Here is a 15,876-nt window from a genome sequence, read left to right as displayed (position 1 = left end):
CCTAGCAGCTGTGGATTCACTTTGACCGTTCAAGTGCCCATATTACCTGGGAAAGACTGAGCCAGAGAACAAGTGAGCAGCCTGGCCTGACAGGCCTTCTTTGGGAACTGATGCCCAACCAAACCACCAAGGCAGGAAAATCAAAATGAAGGCCTCTGGGGCTTGAGGCCTTCACCATTAAAATCTCTGATGCCCCTCTACATATCCTTCTAACTTCTCCCACTCTCTGTCCAGATATTTATTAAATGCAACAGGGGACTTTTTCCTATAGGTTCCAATGCTGTGGCATCTTTATCAGTTCTTATCTGAGCCTCTAATTCCCGTCTGGCTTCTCCTAACTTGAAATCTCCTGAAGGCTAGAAAGAGCCATATCTCTTTACTCCTCTCTCATTTGTCCAACTTGCACACCATTCATTCCTTACCAAACAACAGGAGCTCCATAAAACTCACAGTGGCCACAGATGTATGCTGGTGCTGAGGAATTTATTATCAGTGTGATATCAGAATGGGAACTCAAAGTTCCTTTGATAAACAATCCCTAGACTTTACATGTGGTGACTTAAAGAGGGAAATACTAATAACTCCTGACACACTACTGAAGAATGTACACGTACTGGGTGTTGCACAGAAGGGGAGCAGGAGCTAAATAGTGAGGGCCATGTACCATCTGGGCACCTTCCCAGCCCTGTGGAAATCTAAGGAAAAGGCCAGTGGGGCAAGCGGGGTTGTGCTCCCACAGCATCAGCTGATGCCCAGGGACCTATCAGGTCTGCTGCATTCTATCTCCGTCAACTCGCTGCCCAGCTGGCAAAACTAAACTTGGAACATCAGCCAGAACTTTTCTACCTAAAAGGACTCTGGACAAATTCAGGTTAAAATTCTTATCTTTAAAATTCATCATTCTATGTCTCTTCCTTCTATCTTCCACTTACAGTTTTATGATTTTTTTTCAGGATTTTTACCACTTTATAACCTAAAGTCTTCAAGTTTCAAAAAAATAACGCAAAATAAACTTGTCTATGTTGAAATCTTTAATTACTTAAATAAACTTTTTGCACATCAAATTTTTTATTTCGGGGGCACCTGGGTGGCTCAGTCTGTTAAGTGTCTGACTCTTGGTTTCGGCTCAGGTCACGATCTCATGGCTCGTAGGATCAAGGCCCATGAGGATCCTACGGGATCCTGATCCTAGGATCAGGATCGGGTTGTCCACTGACAGCAAGAGCCTGCTAGGGTCTCGGTGTCTCTCTCTCTCTCTCTCTCTCTCTCTCTCTGCCCCTCCCCTGCTCATGCTCGCTCGCTCGCTTGCTCTCTCAAAATAAAACTTTTTTAAGAATTTAAAAAATAAATGCAATTTTTATTTCATCCTACCAGATGGGTCATTCCTAACACAGAGGGAACTGTTTTCTTTTTCAGTAGTTTCTGTCTCATCCTTAAAGACACCTAAGCCAAGAAGACCTTCACAATCAAACCTCAATCAGAGTATGTGATGTGTGTTGAATTCTGTCTCACAAAAAGATACATTAAAGTCCTAACCCCCAGGACCCATGGATGTGGCCTTATTTGGAAATAGGGTCTTTGCAGGGGTAACCACATTAAAATGAGGTCATACTGAATTAGGGTGGGCCCTAAATCCAATAATTAGTGTCCTTATAAGGCCACATGAAGACAAAAGGGACACAGACAGAATGCCATCCCTTGATGGAGGCAGAAAGGGAAGGATGTATCTATAACCCAAGGAAGGCCAAGAAGGGTCGGCAACAGAAGCTATGAAGAGGAAGGAAGGATTCTTCTCCAGAGGCTTCAGAAGGAGGGTGACCCCACACCACCTTGATTTTGGACTTCTAGCTTCCAGAACTTGTGAGAGAATAATTTTCTATTGTTCTAAACCACTCAGTTTATGGGGCGCCTGGGTGGCTCAGTCAGTTAAGCCTGTGACTCTTAGTTTAGGCTCAGATCATGATCTCATGGTTTGTGGGTTCAGGCCCTGCACTGGGCTCTGTGCTGACAGTGCAGAGCCTGCTTTGAATTTGCTATCTGTTCCTCCCCACTCATGTGCACACTCACTCTCTAAATAAATAAACTTTAAAAAATAAACCATCCAGTTTGTAGTAATTTGTGAAGAAGCCCCAGGAAACCATGAAATGAGGGATGCCCCAGAGAACAAGTCTACCCAAAGTTCTTACGTACTCACACCTTCTGACCACACTGAATCATAGAGGCCTGGGTAAGAATTTCTAAAAGTATGTCGGGACCTGTACTTCTCCCAAAAAAATTGTGGTAGAAATGATCCAAATAAAAATGAGACAGAAAGGATGCAAAACCTTAAGGAAACTGATTAAGTCAAAAATTTTTCTTTCTTAAATTTCTACACCTTCTTCCTAAAACTCACCAAACCAGAAATTTTGTGGACCCCAGTCTCCCCCACTTCTATAGATGACAACTCCGTTCTTGCAAATGCTCAAAACCTTTGGTGTCACCTTTGAATCTTCCTTCTTTCACATCTGACATCAACCAACAAATCCTATGAGCACTATCTCAAAATGTGTCCATAATCTGACCTTAATAAATAACCTCCTAAGTGGTCTCCCAAGTTGATTTTGAGAGAGAGTGTGCACGACCATACACGCGTGAGCAGGGAAGGGACGGGGGGGCGGGGGTGGGGGGTGCGGATCTTAAGCAGACTCCACGCTCAGCTCGGAGCCCAGTGTGGGGTCCGATCTCATAAACCACAAGATCATGACCTAAACCTAAATCAAGAGTTAACTATGCCCCCCTTCTGCCTTCTGATCCTCTTCAGTTTCTTCACACAGTGCTGAGTCCTCTTTTAATGCTCCAATGGCTTCCTATTTCAAAGTAGAAGGCAAAGCCCTTTTGAAAAGCCATGTTTAGACTTGTTCTCAGCAGACTCTGACCTCAACTCCCTCTCACCCACTCAGCTCCAGCAACACTGGCCTCCACCTCCGACTATGCACTGCCCCTCCAACCCACCACCATGCTCCTGCTTGGCTTTTGCCCTTTGGCTCCGTTAGGAACACTCTTCTCCAAATATCCACAGCACTTGCTCACTTACTTCCTTCAGCCCTTTCTCAAATGCTTCTTGCTGTGATTACACAGGAGCTCCACGCTCCCTATTCTCACCCTGATTTGCATGCATAGCCTGTTACCACTGGAAGAAGCAGTATTTGTGGGTCTTCCCTTACAAGAAAGGAATGTCCATGATCATGGGCAAGACTCTGTTCTGTTCACTGCTATAATCCCAGTGTCTAGAAAAATGGCTGCTACAAGACAGGAACTCAATACTTGTTGAAAAAAGTACATTTATTATCGGAAATGAGTACTTACTGATTTACTTATATACAAACTGCTGCTTTGTAGTTCTCCCTCACAACTTGGAATGAGGATCACCAACAGAGCAAGCACAGGTAAAAACTGACCATCTCCTTCAAGATGGTTTTCAGTTTGGGGCACTGCCTTCTAACCTCTGCCCCTAGGTATACATAGGTCTAAAACTCAACCCTCCCTGATGTCCATGGGAAAATCAAAGGCTTGGCTTCCATAAACAGAACAGGTCCTAAGGTTCAGGCCCCTTGATCAAATCAACCTGTGAAACTGTGAAACAAGCTATCCCAATTTCCCATGTCCTGGAGTTGGAAATCCTTGAGAAAATGCTCTGAGACTGGCCTGGGCTGCCAGGAGCTCCAGGGGAATTATGACTGCTGTGTAAACTTCCGGAGGCCTTTTAAACCCACACCTTCCAGCAGGAGTCCCAGGAACGCATCTGCTGCAGCATTTTTGTGTGTTGCTGAGCAATCTCCCTCAGAACTTTTACCCTAGGAAACTCTCCAGTGGAATCAAACCACAGAGCCCTGGATGCAGCGACATTCTTGTGGGCCTTGTTCTAGAGTGAAATTCTGAGATTTCCTGTGGGGCTCAGCATGGCCAGGGAAATGACACTGCTTGAGGTACTACTCATCAGCCTGAGGCTCTCCTTTCTGGGAGTCAGGCTGAGGAGCTAGTGTTCTAGTCACATCCTCCCATGAAAGAAAGAGGCTCAAGTCTCTAGAACTTTTCTGACCTCACAGAATCTCTCAGAGAGACTCCTGAAGTAATTCAGCTTCTGATGCTTTATCTCTATACTTTTTTCCTCAGAACTTTTGTTCCCCCCCCCCTTCTCTAATATTTTTCCTATTTGTCATTTCTTAGGGCATAGAAAGTAGTTTTCCCCTCTCATCCTCTATTTCCCCATTTGTAAAATGATTTGGACAGTATCAGTATCTGCACTCGCCCATCATTATTCTTTAGTCACAAAACGTTTTCTTCAAATGACCTCTTAAGACAAAACAACACAGGTAAAACAGAGCTGGGGGAAGAATAGGGGGTTATGGTGGATAAAAGGAGACCTTCTAGCTTGTCCCCAGACTCCAATCCAGTACAGGATCAGTAGAAAGGGCCATCTTGATCCCCCCCTCCCACCCCTGATGTTCTAGGGAATCTGTGTTCAGAGACCTTCTGCTCTGAATCCCATGTTTCAGATCCTGAATTTGACATACCCTGGCCAAACACTTCTCCCTTATGTTGAATCCACAGCTTCCAGCTTGTGCAGACCACTGCTAACTTCAAGCTCTACTGTTAATCTAAAAGGGTGAAGCAAAGGCTACCTTCTCACTGTTGTTCCCATGACTTCTAAATTAAAAACCCAGAGCCTGATTCTCATGTTCTATCAGTGTGCAGAACTCTAAAACAGCCAGAGGGTACCAGCTGCCCACACAGGGGAAGTTTAGCAAGAGGCCAAAAATTCACCAAAGACTGAGAAGGCATGTCTTAGCAGATGGGGGAGTACACTGTGATGAAGGCAGAGAAACAAAAGGAGGAAGAGAAAATAAGAAAGGCAACGTGGAGGCACAATCAGAGAAGTCAGGAAGGGAAATGAGACAGAGACAGATGGGCAGGGCTACAGCAAGCAGAAGCAGGGCAGAGCTCTGAAAGTGCAAGTGAATGGGTAAACAGCACTCACCAGAAGCAGGCCAGACAGGCCAAGTCTGACCGGCAACCGAAAGCTAAGAGACAACTAACTGGTCCACAGACACGAGGCTATTTGTGAACTCATGAGGGTGCATTTACTTTACCATCAAGGACACAACTAGGCTATAAGGGACCTTCTGAACTAGACTTTGAGACCAGCTCAAAGATGAGAAAGTAATTGTAGGCATGGAGCAGAATATAAGAGAAATCTAAGAAATAGTCACTGTCTCTGTGTCTTTTAGAAACAGCTTTCAAAACCTCTTTCAAAGGTTCCTCTGCTAAAAGACTTGTTTCAGCTGAGCACTGACCTTGTTTTTCTCCCAGGTGTTCTCTTAACCTGCAAAGAGACTCTGACACTGCTACTGAACGGGGTCAGACTCCCAAATCCTACCTATAATCACATGCTCAATCTGCCCAAGTCAAACCTCTACGTTACTCAACACCTTATGGCAGAAATACAATGGGGGTGGGAGTAAGGTTTATTCTTTCCTTCAAACAACAGTGGTTGGCCCCTAGGTCTCCCTGGACTTTAGGTGATCTCTACCAGTGTTGCCCTCCCTAACACATCAGCTTCAATTAAGTCCCAGAGAAGGCCAAGCCCATCAGACAACCCAGGAAAGAAAGTAGAAACTCCTAGGTAAACAGAGCCAGGGGGGAACTATTCCAGTGCACATGGTGCTGATGAGGCCACATTCAAAGAATCATTACATTTTGGGGCATCAAACTTAAAAGGGATGAGACATGCCAGTAAATCATGTCAAGTGGCTCAGAAAAGATTAAGAGGAGAAAGAACCTGCCCATGGCCTTAAACATCTAAAGCAATGGCTCTTAAAATGTGGTCCCTGGAATTTTTCCAGCATCAGCAACTCCTGAGAACCTGTTAGAAATGCACAATCTCAGGCCCCACCCAAGACCCACTGAATCAGAAATTCTAGGGATGGAGCCCAGCAATCTGTGTTTTCACTGCTCTCCAGGTGATTCTGAGGCACTTTGAAGTTTGAGAACCACTGTTCCAAAGTGAGTCAGCAGAGGGCCAAAGATACAGTATCTCAGGCTCTGTGAGGATGTTTCTGTCACAACCACTCAACTCTGCCGTCACAGCATAAAAGCTGCCACAGACAATGTGTATACTAAGGAGTGCACCGAAAATGAACAATAGCTATGTTCTAAACACACAAACACAAGCAGCAACGTGGGTCTGGCTAGCCAGGCTACAGTCTGTCAACTCTGTTCTTAAAAAATAGTCTTAAAAGAACTGAATCCAGCAGGTAGAGATTTCAGAGATTTTTAACTTTCAAGAAAAGCTGATAAAAGCCCAAATGTCCAACCATCCATCCTTCTGATTCATTCATTTACTCATTCAACCCAATGCCAAACCCTATCTCTCTTTTCCTCCCAAACTCTGGTCCTTGAAATTTGTGGCAGCATGCCTTACCATCCTCCCGTAACTCCTTGTTGCCGGAGTCTCCAAGATACTGGGTACTGTCCCTCATTCGCTGATGGCTCACGGTCTTCCCATCCACCACTGCTGCACCACTCAAAGTGACTCCAACAAAAATGTAGATGATCCATTCAATACCATGCTCTCCCCTGCCCTCACAGTCTTTACTTCACTCCACCTCAGCCACCCACCGCACAGTCATACGCTCGAGACCACATCAACACCACTAACTGCGCCACCTCAAAATTTCATTTTTACCACTGCTACTTCATATTTTTCCAAGTCACTCTGATAACTCTCAACTCTAGCATGTCTTCAACCTCATCCCGATGACAAGGTTTTCATTACATATTACGCTTCCATGGCCTTTTCCCTCTTACTCAGCTAAGCTTCCACAGTGCACCATTTATATTTAACCCCTTATAAATACTTTTTCTCCTCCGCTCTGCTCTCCCTCTGTTGCACTTGCCTGGCAAAATGCCAACCCAAGTTAAACCCATCTGCCTACTCCATGCTTATACCTAAATGCTGCTAGAGAAGAACACTTAAATGTGCTGGTTTCACTTTAAATTCAGGACCATGAATCTCAAATGGGCACAACACTGACCCAGTATTCTGTTAAACTAAGTTCACTTGTGTGCTCTCCAAAATAGCTACTCCACACTTTTATCTTGTTTCCTCAAATCTCCTATACTACCTCCTCCCTGCCCCCTCCTTTCCAAGTCACTGAGAAAATACAAGCAATCTGAGGAGAATTCTCTCTTCTTCCCACTACCACATCTTCCACCTGACCCACACCGATACATATACTCTCTTCTTTCCCTGTTGTTAAAATGGATAGTGTCCCTGCTTCTATCAAAACGCAACCCTTCCACTTGGGTGTTGGTTCCATCTCTACTCACCTCAAAACCTTCACTGCTGCAATCAGCCTTTTTCCTCCTTTCTAATTTTCCATTTCCCTTTCTCTGAAAGATCTTTATTGTTGAAGCAAATCACTTTAATTTTTTTTTTTAATGTTTGTTTTTGAGAAAGAGCAGACGACCAGGGGAGGAGCAGAAAGAGGGAGATAGAGAATCAGAAGCAGGCTCTGCGCTTTAGTGTAAAGCCGGACGTGGGGCTCAAACCCACAAACCTACAAGATCATGGCCTGAGTCAAAGTCAGAAGCTTAACCAACTAAGCCACCCAGTGGCAGATGATTTAAGACAAATCACTTTAAAAACCCTTTCTTGTCCTCACATTCCCTGTAGGTACTGTCCCCTTTCTTTCCTTCCCTTCTTAGCAAAATTTCTTGAATTAATTGTTTTTAGTAGCTCCCCACTTTCTTACCTCCCATATGCTCCCCAGATATCTCCAATTACTATTGGGGTTATTTTTTATAGAGCAGAGGAATCTGTTACAATCTTCTTGTAACTCTGTGACTCTGTGGGCCTAATACTCTACAAGTCTTCCAAATGAGCAAATAAAATATGTTTTACTATTTCAGTTTATCTTATTTTGTCCTAGTTTTACAAAACCAAGAGAATCCAACTCACAGTGTTTACAGTGGAGTTTGGCCTGTAGGCATGATAAAGGGGTAGGTGGAAAAGGGTGCGCCCTCTCAGAGAGGAAGTAAGGGCAACTCCTTGCATTCTTGGACGTGGAGGTGCACCTGACTCAACTGTCAGGGCAAGACTAGCAGTGAGATATGTGAGCAAACACCTGAAGTCACTTCAGCACTACCTCTTTGCTCCAAGCAAATCACTAATTTCAGTTTCCTTACAATTCAACAAAAAGATGGACCCAATTAAAAAATGGGCAAAGGACTTGAACAGACATTTCTTCAAAAAAAATATGGGGGGGGGAGGGGCGCCTGGGTGGCTCAGTCAGTTGGGCGTCCGACTTCGGCTCAGGTCATGATCTCACAGTTGGTGGGTTCAAGCCCCGTGTCAGGCTCTGTGCTGACAGCTCAGAGCTTGAAGCCTCCTTCAAATTCTCTGTCTCCTCCTCTCTCTGCCCCTCCCATGCTCATGCTCTTACTCTGTCTCTCAATAATAAATAAACGTAAAAAAAAAAAATTAAAAAAAAAAAAAGATATATGAGGAGCACCTGGGTGGCTCAGTTGGTTAAGCGTCCGACCTCAGCTCGGGTCATGATCTCGCAGTTCGTGAGTTCAAGCCCCACATCGGGCTCTGTGCTGACAGCTCAGAACCTGGAGCCTGCTTCGGATTCTGTGTCTCACTCTCTCTCTCTCTCTGCCCCTCCCCTGCTCATGCTCTGTCTCTCTCTGTCTCAAAAATAAATAAAACATTAAAAAAAAAAAAAAAGATATATGAATGACCAATAAGCACATGAAGAGATATTCAACCTCATCAGTCCTTAGGAAAATGCAAGTAAAAACCACAATGAGATACCAATTTTAATGTTTTATGGCGGGGGGGGGGGGGGGGGAGCAGAGAGAGAGGGAGACACAGAATCTGAAGCAGACTCCAGGCTCTGAACTGTCAGCACAGAGCCTGATGTGGGGTTCGAACTCACAAACTGTGAGATCATGACCTAAGCAGAAATCAGATGCTTAACCAACTGAGCCACCCAGGCACCCCAATGAGATACCACTTTACACCTACTAGGATAACTCTAATCAAAACCAGAAAACAGATGCTGGCAAAGATGTAGCGATATTAGAACTCGCATATACTGCTGGTGGGAATGTAAAATGATGCAGTGGCTGTAGGAAACAGTCTGGCAGTTTCTTAAGAAGTTAAAAGATAAAACTGCCACATGACCTAGCAATTCCACTCCTAGGCATGTACTCAAGAGAAATGAAAACAGGTATTCAAACAAAAATATTCACAATAGCCCAAAACTGGAAACAACCCAAGGGCCCATCAGTTGAAAAAATGTGACACCCATACAAGGGAATACTGTGCAGTCGTCAAAAGGAATGAAGATGTGAACCTTGAAAACATGGAGTGGCGGCACCTGGGTGGCTCAGTCAGTTAACCGTTCGAGTCTTGATTTTGGCTCAGGTCATGATCTCCTCATGATCTCACCGTTGTGGGTTCAAGCACCGCCTAAGGCCCTGCACTGACAGTGCCAAGCCTGCTTGGGATTTTCTCTCTCTCTCTCTCTGTCCCTCCCTGGCTCGTGCTTTCTCTCTCTAAATAAATAAATAAACAAGAAAGAAAAAAAAGGGGCACCTGAGTGACTCAGTCGGTTGAGCTTCTGACTTCGGCTCAAGTCATGATCTCACGGTCCATGAGTTCGAGCCCTGCTCTGTGCTGTGCTGAGTTGGGCTCTGTGCTGACAGCTCGGAGCCTGGAGCCTGCTTCATATTCTGTGTTTCCCCCTCTCTCTGACACTCCCCCGTTCACACTCTGTCTCTCTCTGTCTCAAATAAACAAACATTTTAAAAAAAGAAAAGAGAAGAAAGAAAAGATCGAGCTAAGGGGGAAAAGGCAAATACTGAAAGCCACATGCTGTGTGATCCATTTATATGAACATCCAGAATAGGCAAATCTATACAGACAGACAACAGATTAAACTCCCCAAGTGCTGAGGGAGACGGGAAAAGGACGACTACTTAATGGATAAGAGGTTTCTTTTGGAGGTGATGAAAATGTTCTAGAATCAGACAGTGGGCATGGTTGCACAACACTGTGCATTTTATGTTATGTGAACTTTATTTCAATTAAAACTAAAAATTCCTAGTCTTCTCAAAATGCTATTCCACAAAGAGAAAAAACAGGACACGAAAACCCTGTATTTAAAAACAGGCATAGCAGGATGCTTGGGTGGCTCAGTCAGTTGAGCATCCAACTCAATTTTGGCTCAGGTCAAGATCCCAGGGTTGTGGGACTGAATGCCAGATAAAGCTCCACACTGAGTGTGGACCCTGCTTAAGATTCTCTCTCTCACTCCCTCTCCCTACCTCTCTCTGCCCTTGTCCCTCACTCACACGCATTCTCCCTCTCTAAAATAAAAATTACCAAAAAAAACAAAAAACAAAAACGAAAACCAACACAGAAAACAAAAAACAGGCATGGTAAGGCAAGTTCCTAATGAACTACTGTCACAGCAAATCAGTATTTACTCCACACAAAAACTCAGAGTAACACACACAAACTGAGCACGGTAAAATAAACTGATGTATTAATTTGTGAAAACTAACTTTAATGTTATTAGCGAAAGCAGTAAACATTTAGATTAATGATTTAATAAGGTATTCTGGGAAAGCCAATGAACAAACAAGGGTAAGGAAACTTCTACGTGATCACATTACTACTTGCCAATCGAAGAGCATATTTATACAACTAAAAAAATAGAGATATGGCAACCGGAAACCCATAAAAGGAACAGGAGACAGTGAAAACAAGCAAGAGCTCAAAGCCACCGTAAGCACAGATTAATGACTCAGAGACTCCTCCTTTGCTGATTTGTATAGGTCAGCAGAGGGCAGAACTGGAGAACTACAAATACACCCCAGTATCAAAGAACTATTTATAAAGCTTTTCCAAAAAACTGGCTTTCTTTTCATTAAGAAAGAGAAAAAGGGTAACTAATAGTTATACCTCTCAGTATCACCAAGGAATTACTGTTAATTGAACTCTAAGCTATACCCCTAGATCAGACAAGCAACCTAGGATCTTTGCTCCCATTGCTCGGAGTGTTCCGAAGGGCACGGAGAGGTTAGCTCACACCACCCAGTGATACTTCTCCATCCGGGGTGATCCAGGAGCTCATACCATGATGGAATTACTCTACAGACCAGACGTCACAGCTGCCACTTGTCCCAACTCCACACACACCCAAGTTACCATGGAACTGGTACAAACAGAATGGAGTTTAATATGCTGTTAGCTCTGATGTAAGTAGCTGACATAACACCAATTAAATTCATAATGACACTAGAATAATAAAAGAGCACTTGGCACACTTCTCTTTGCAAACATGATTTAAAGAGTGGTTTTCATTTTTCCCTTTCTTCAATTTCCAGATGCTAGGTCAATAAGAAGCCACTTACAATCTTTTAGCTCAAAGAGTTGGGGTTTGGGGGTTTTAAGAAAAGAACCACTAATATTAGAAGGCCCAGCTACTAGGAATATCCAATTATGATACAGGAACCCCCATTTTTTTCAGAGCATAAATGAATAATACTGTGGGTGGAATCTAAAATCTGGAATCCTGCGTTCCCACTCATCTTCCTCTCTTTCCCTGACCAGTTCTGGTTCTGGCTCTGTGCAGGATATCTGATCTCCATTTCTTTTCTCTTTTCTTTTCTTTTCTCTTATCTTCTTTTCTTTAATGTTTACTTATTTTAAGAGAGAGAAGAGTGCATGCATATGGGCACATGAGCACAGGAGGGGCAGAGAGAGCGGAGAGAGAGAATCCTAAGCAGGCTCCATGCTGTCACCACAGAGCCCAACATGGGGCTCAGTCCCACAAACTATGAGATAATGACCTGAGCCAAAATCAAGAGCCAAACACTCAACTGACTGAGCCACCCAGGCGCCCCTGATCTCCATTTCTAAAACATGGGCAGAGGCCATGAAATTTATGAGATGGCTTCACCAGAGAATCCATGGCCATTAGAAAATAAGGGCAGCAGACATCACTAACCTGCTGGTACTTGCATTCTTGAGCCCATCAACTAACCCTACCAATGGCTGTATTTATGCTATACATGGAAGAAGTCCCTGGGCCCTTTGGCCACACTTTCAGGGTATACACTTAAGTTATAGACAGTGGGTTTTTGCATATAATACAGAAAGTTATTTGTTATTATAAATACCCTACAGCAGTTTAAATGAGTGAACTACATATATTAATGTGGGTAGAGCTCAAAAAAAAAAAAAAAGGTTACTGAGAGATAGCAACAATATGATGTCACTTGTTAACTACAAGATGCCATAAAACATGGGATGGAAAGAGAACACACCAAAAACCTGATAGTAGTTGCTTCCGGTGAATACGAATAAAGTTGAGGTGGGGTTGGAAGGGAAGTTACGAAGGAGATTTCAATTTCATTAGTATTACAATGAACATTTGTTTGTTCTGGGTAGCGAGTACACAGGTGTTTGTTAAGTTAGCTTTGTACATTTGTATGTCTTTAATTATTTTCCAAATTAAAAAAAAAAAACCTTTATCTTATAAGCATTTGGTGGCAATATGCTCAATTGATAAGCAGCTACTGAGCATCCAACATATGCAAACAACAAATCTTGTATTTATTATTTGCTGTGTACAGGCAGCGTCCAGTGATTTACAAGTACTATGTTAAAAAGTAGGTATTTGGCGGGGGTTGGAGGGTGCTTGGCTGGCGCAGTGAGTCAAACATGTGACTCCCGATCTCAGGGTCATGAGTTCAAGTCTCATGCTGGGTACGGAGATTACAAAAAAAAAAAAAAAGTAGGTGTTTTTTAAGGGAGAAATACTTATCCTCCTAACCTCCAGTATTCGTCAGCTATAGCGGTAGCCTCTCTATCTACCCTCAGGAAAACTAATGGTTTTTCTTTTTCTTTTATAATTTTTTTAATTTACATCCAAATTAGTTAGCATATAGTGCAACAATGATTTCAGGAGTAGATTCCTTAACGCCCCTTAGGCATTTAACCCATCCCCCCTCCCACAACCCCTCCAGTAACTCTGTTTGTTCTCCATATTCAAGAGTCTCGTGTTTTGTCTCCCTATTTTTACATTTTTATATTTATATTTTTTACTTTTGCTTCCATTCCCTTGTGTTCATCTGTTCTGTGTCTTGAAGTCCTCATATGAGTGAAGTCATTTGATAGTTGTCTTTCTCTGACTAATTTCACTTAGCATCACACCCTCTAGTTCCATCCATGTAGTTGCAAATGGCAAGAATTCATTCTTTTTGATTGCTGAGTAATACTCCACTGTATGTATTTATTTACCACATCTTCTTTATCCATTCTTCCATCGATGGACATTTGGGCTCTTTCCATACTTTGGCTATTGTGGATAGTGCTGCTGTAAACATTGGGGTGCATGTAACACTAGTGGTTTTTCTGATTGGCATGTTTGGGCAAAGGCAATGTTGCTTAGCTTCTTTTGTTCTACCAGCATCTGCCTGCTTGCAAAAGGTACACAATCTGCCTAACTTCAGTTGGTTCCAAACTTAGGCAGATAATAAAGGGATTATTTATTGTCCCTCTCCATCAACACCATTGTTGCTATTTTATAGAAGAGCATATTTAGGCTTATAGAAGCTAATTTACCCAATGTGGTGAGTGGCAGAGCTGAAGTTCAAATTCATACTCATCTGATTTCAGAGTTCGTACCCTTAATTATTATGCCAAGGCATTATGCTACACATATCCAAGCAAAGAAAAAAAAGTACCTACCACTTGCTAAGAATCTTGAGATGAACTAAAACAAAATATTCTCAAGGTTCAAGTTTTTCTTAGTATATCCTGAAAGAGGGTAGGAAGTCCACATATGTGTGTGTGCATATATGAGAGTGTGTATGGGGAATAGGGAAGGTACTAGTTATTAGGAAACTTCAAAACTAGTTCAAAATTAGTAGGCATGTTTGCTTTCACTCATGTTAAGTACCAACCTCCCTCAAATATTACTCAACATAGCAGGGTTTCTTATCTCTTGTGCTCTAAATGAACTGTGTTCAACCACTCCCTGCAGTATAGGCCCATGGACAGAGGGCTCAGCTCTAAGCCTAATCTGACGTCAGCCTCTACCTTTTGCAAATCCTCCCCAAGTAACAAACCTGCTTCCCTCAGCAGACCAGGCTTGCCCAGCTCCAAGGTCAGTACTAGTAAGAGAAGGCCAAAAAGCATTTGCAACTCAAGTCTAACTGAGTTGACAGCTCCTGCTGCCACCACAAAACCAAGGGTCTGAACAGTCTCCTTGTCTCAACATGGGCTTGCCCATGTGGGCGTTCACTTAGTTCTTTGGACTCACACTACACACTGTCTACACCTCTGGTAAGAGCTTTACATCCTGGTGCAGTGCCCTCGGGCTCAGTCCATGAAACTCATTCTTTCTCTAGCTACCTCTTCTCCTTAGTTGACCTAATCCAGCTCGGTAACTTTAAATGCCACCTATAATAGATAATTCAAATTATATTTCACTAGCCTAGAATTCCAGATTCATATATTCAACTATCTATTCAGTATCTCTACCTGCGTATCACAAACCAAACTTTCAATCTGCTTTTAAAATTACTTCTGAGGGACGCCTGGGTGGCTCAGTCAGGTGGGTGTCTGACTTCGGCTCAGGTCATGATCTCATGGCCCGTGGGTTCAAGCCCTGCGTCAGGCTCTATGCTGACAGCTCAGAGCCTGGAGCCTGCTTCAGATCCTGTGTCCCCCTCCCTCTCCGTCCCTCCCCCGCTCGCACTCTGTCTCTCTCAAAAATAAACATTAGGGAGATTTAAAAAATAATAAAATTACTTTTGAAACTTGAAGCTCAACTAGGAAACAATGACCAATGAACTACCAATAGCACATCTGTTCCCATAAACATATGCAATCTCTGTGGTGCCCAGCACACATGGAATGTTGTGTGGAAACCACACTAAATGAAGAGCACTGGCACTGGGAATAACTACTTGCCCAGAACAAGTAGTACTTACACAAAGTGAGCAGAAACAATGCAGATTTCATTCATTTTAGCCTTAACACTTTTCTCTTAAACCTCTCCAGCCTCATTTCTCACTCCAACCTCCTTTACCACTCCACTCCCAGACTTTCGTTCCCATGATTTCCTTTATCTGAAATGCTCTCTCCTGTGCCCCAGCCCTACATCAAGCAAAATTCTAACTGACCTTCAAGGCCCAGGTGAAATGACCCCTCTCCCATGAACCCATTCCAGATCCCTCCAAGAGGACAATGAGTGATACATGGGGAGGAAGGAGGGTCCAAAACTTCAGTCCTCTCTTCCATCCCTACACCCAATTGTCTTTGGCACTACCTTAAAATACATTCAGTCTGACCACCTCCTCTAGCACTGCACCCTGGTCCAAGCCACCATCAATCTCTCCCCTGGATAATGTAACAGCCTCTTAACAGATCTTCTTGCTTCCACCCTTGCCCCCTATACTCTATTTTCAATATAGCACCCAGTCTGGTCCTTTTAAAATATAATCAAGGGGTGCCTGGGTGTCTCAAATGATTAAGCACCCAACTCTTGATTTTGGCTCAGGTCATCATCTCACAGTTGTGAGAATAAGCCCCGCACAGGGCATGGAACCCTGAGATTCTCCCTCTCCTTCTCTCTCTGGCCCTCCCCTGCTCATGCGCTCTCAAGAAACAAACAAAAATGAAAAGCAGTATGAATCAGATCATGTCATTCATCTGTTCAAAACCACCCAAAAACTCCCAATTCCAGAGCATAATCCAAAACCTTTAATATGGCCTGCAAGTCCTCTGTAATCTACTTCTCAACCACTCCCTGA

The 15,876-nt window shown here is 43.4% G+C and overlaps 1 protein-coding gene across 1 annotated transcript in view; it reads right to left on the bottom strand.

Annotated features, from left to right (window-relative positions):
* The window catches only part of PFDN1 (prefoldin subunit 1), a 72,562-nt gene that overhangs the window by 1,808 nt on the left and 54,878 nt on the right, over positions 1 to 15,876 (bottom strand). The window lies entirely within an intron of this gene.

Source organism: Panthera pardus, unplaced genomic scaffold (genome assembly GCF_024362965.1).
Source record: "Panthera pardus isolate Hobbes unplaced genomic scaffold, ASM2436296v1 HiC_scaffold_2, whole genome shotgun sequence".
NCBI classification, from domain to species: domain Eukaryota; kingdom Metazoa; phylum Chordata; class Mammalia; order Carnivora; family Felidae; genus Panthera; species Panthera pardus.
The sequence above is the reverse complement of the archived record's forward strand: the minus strand, read 5'-3'. Positions and strand labels throughout refer to the sequence as shown.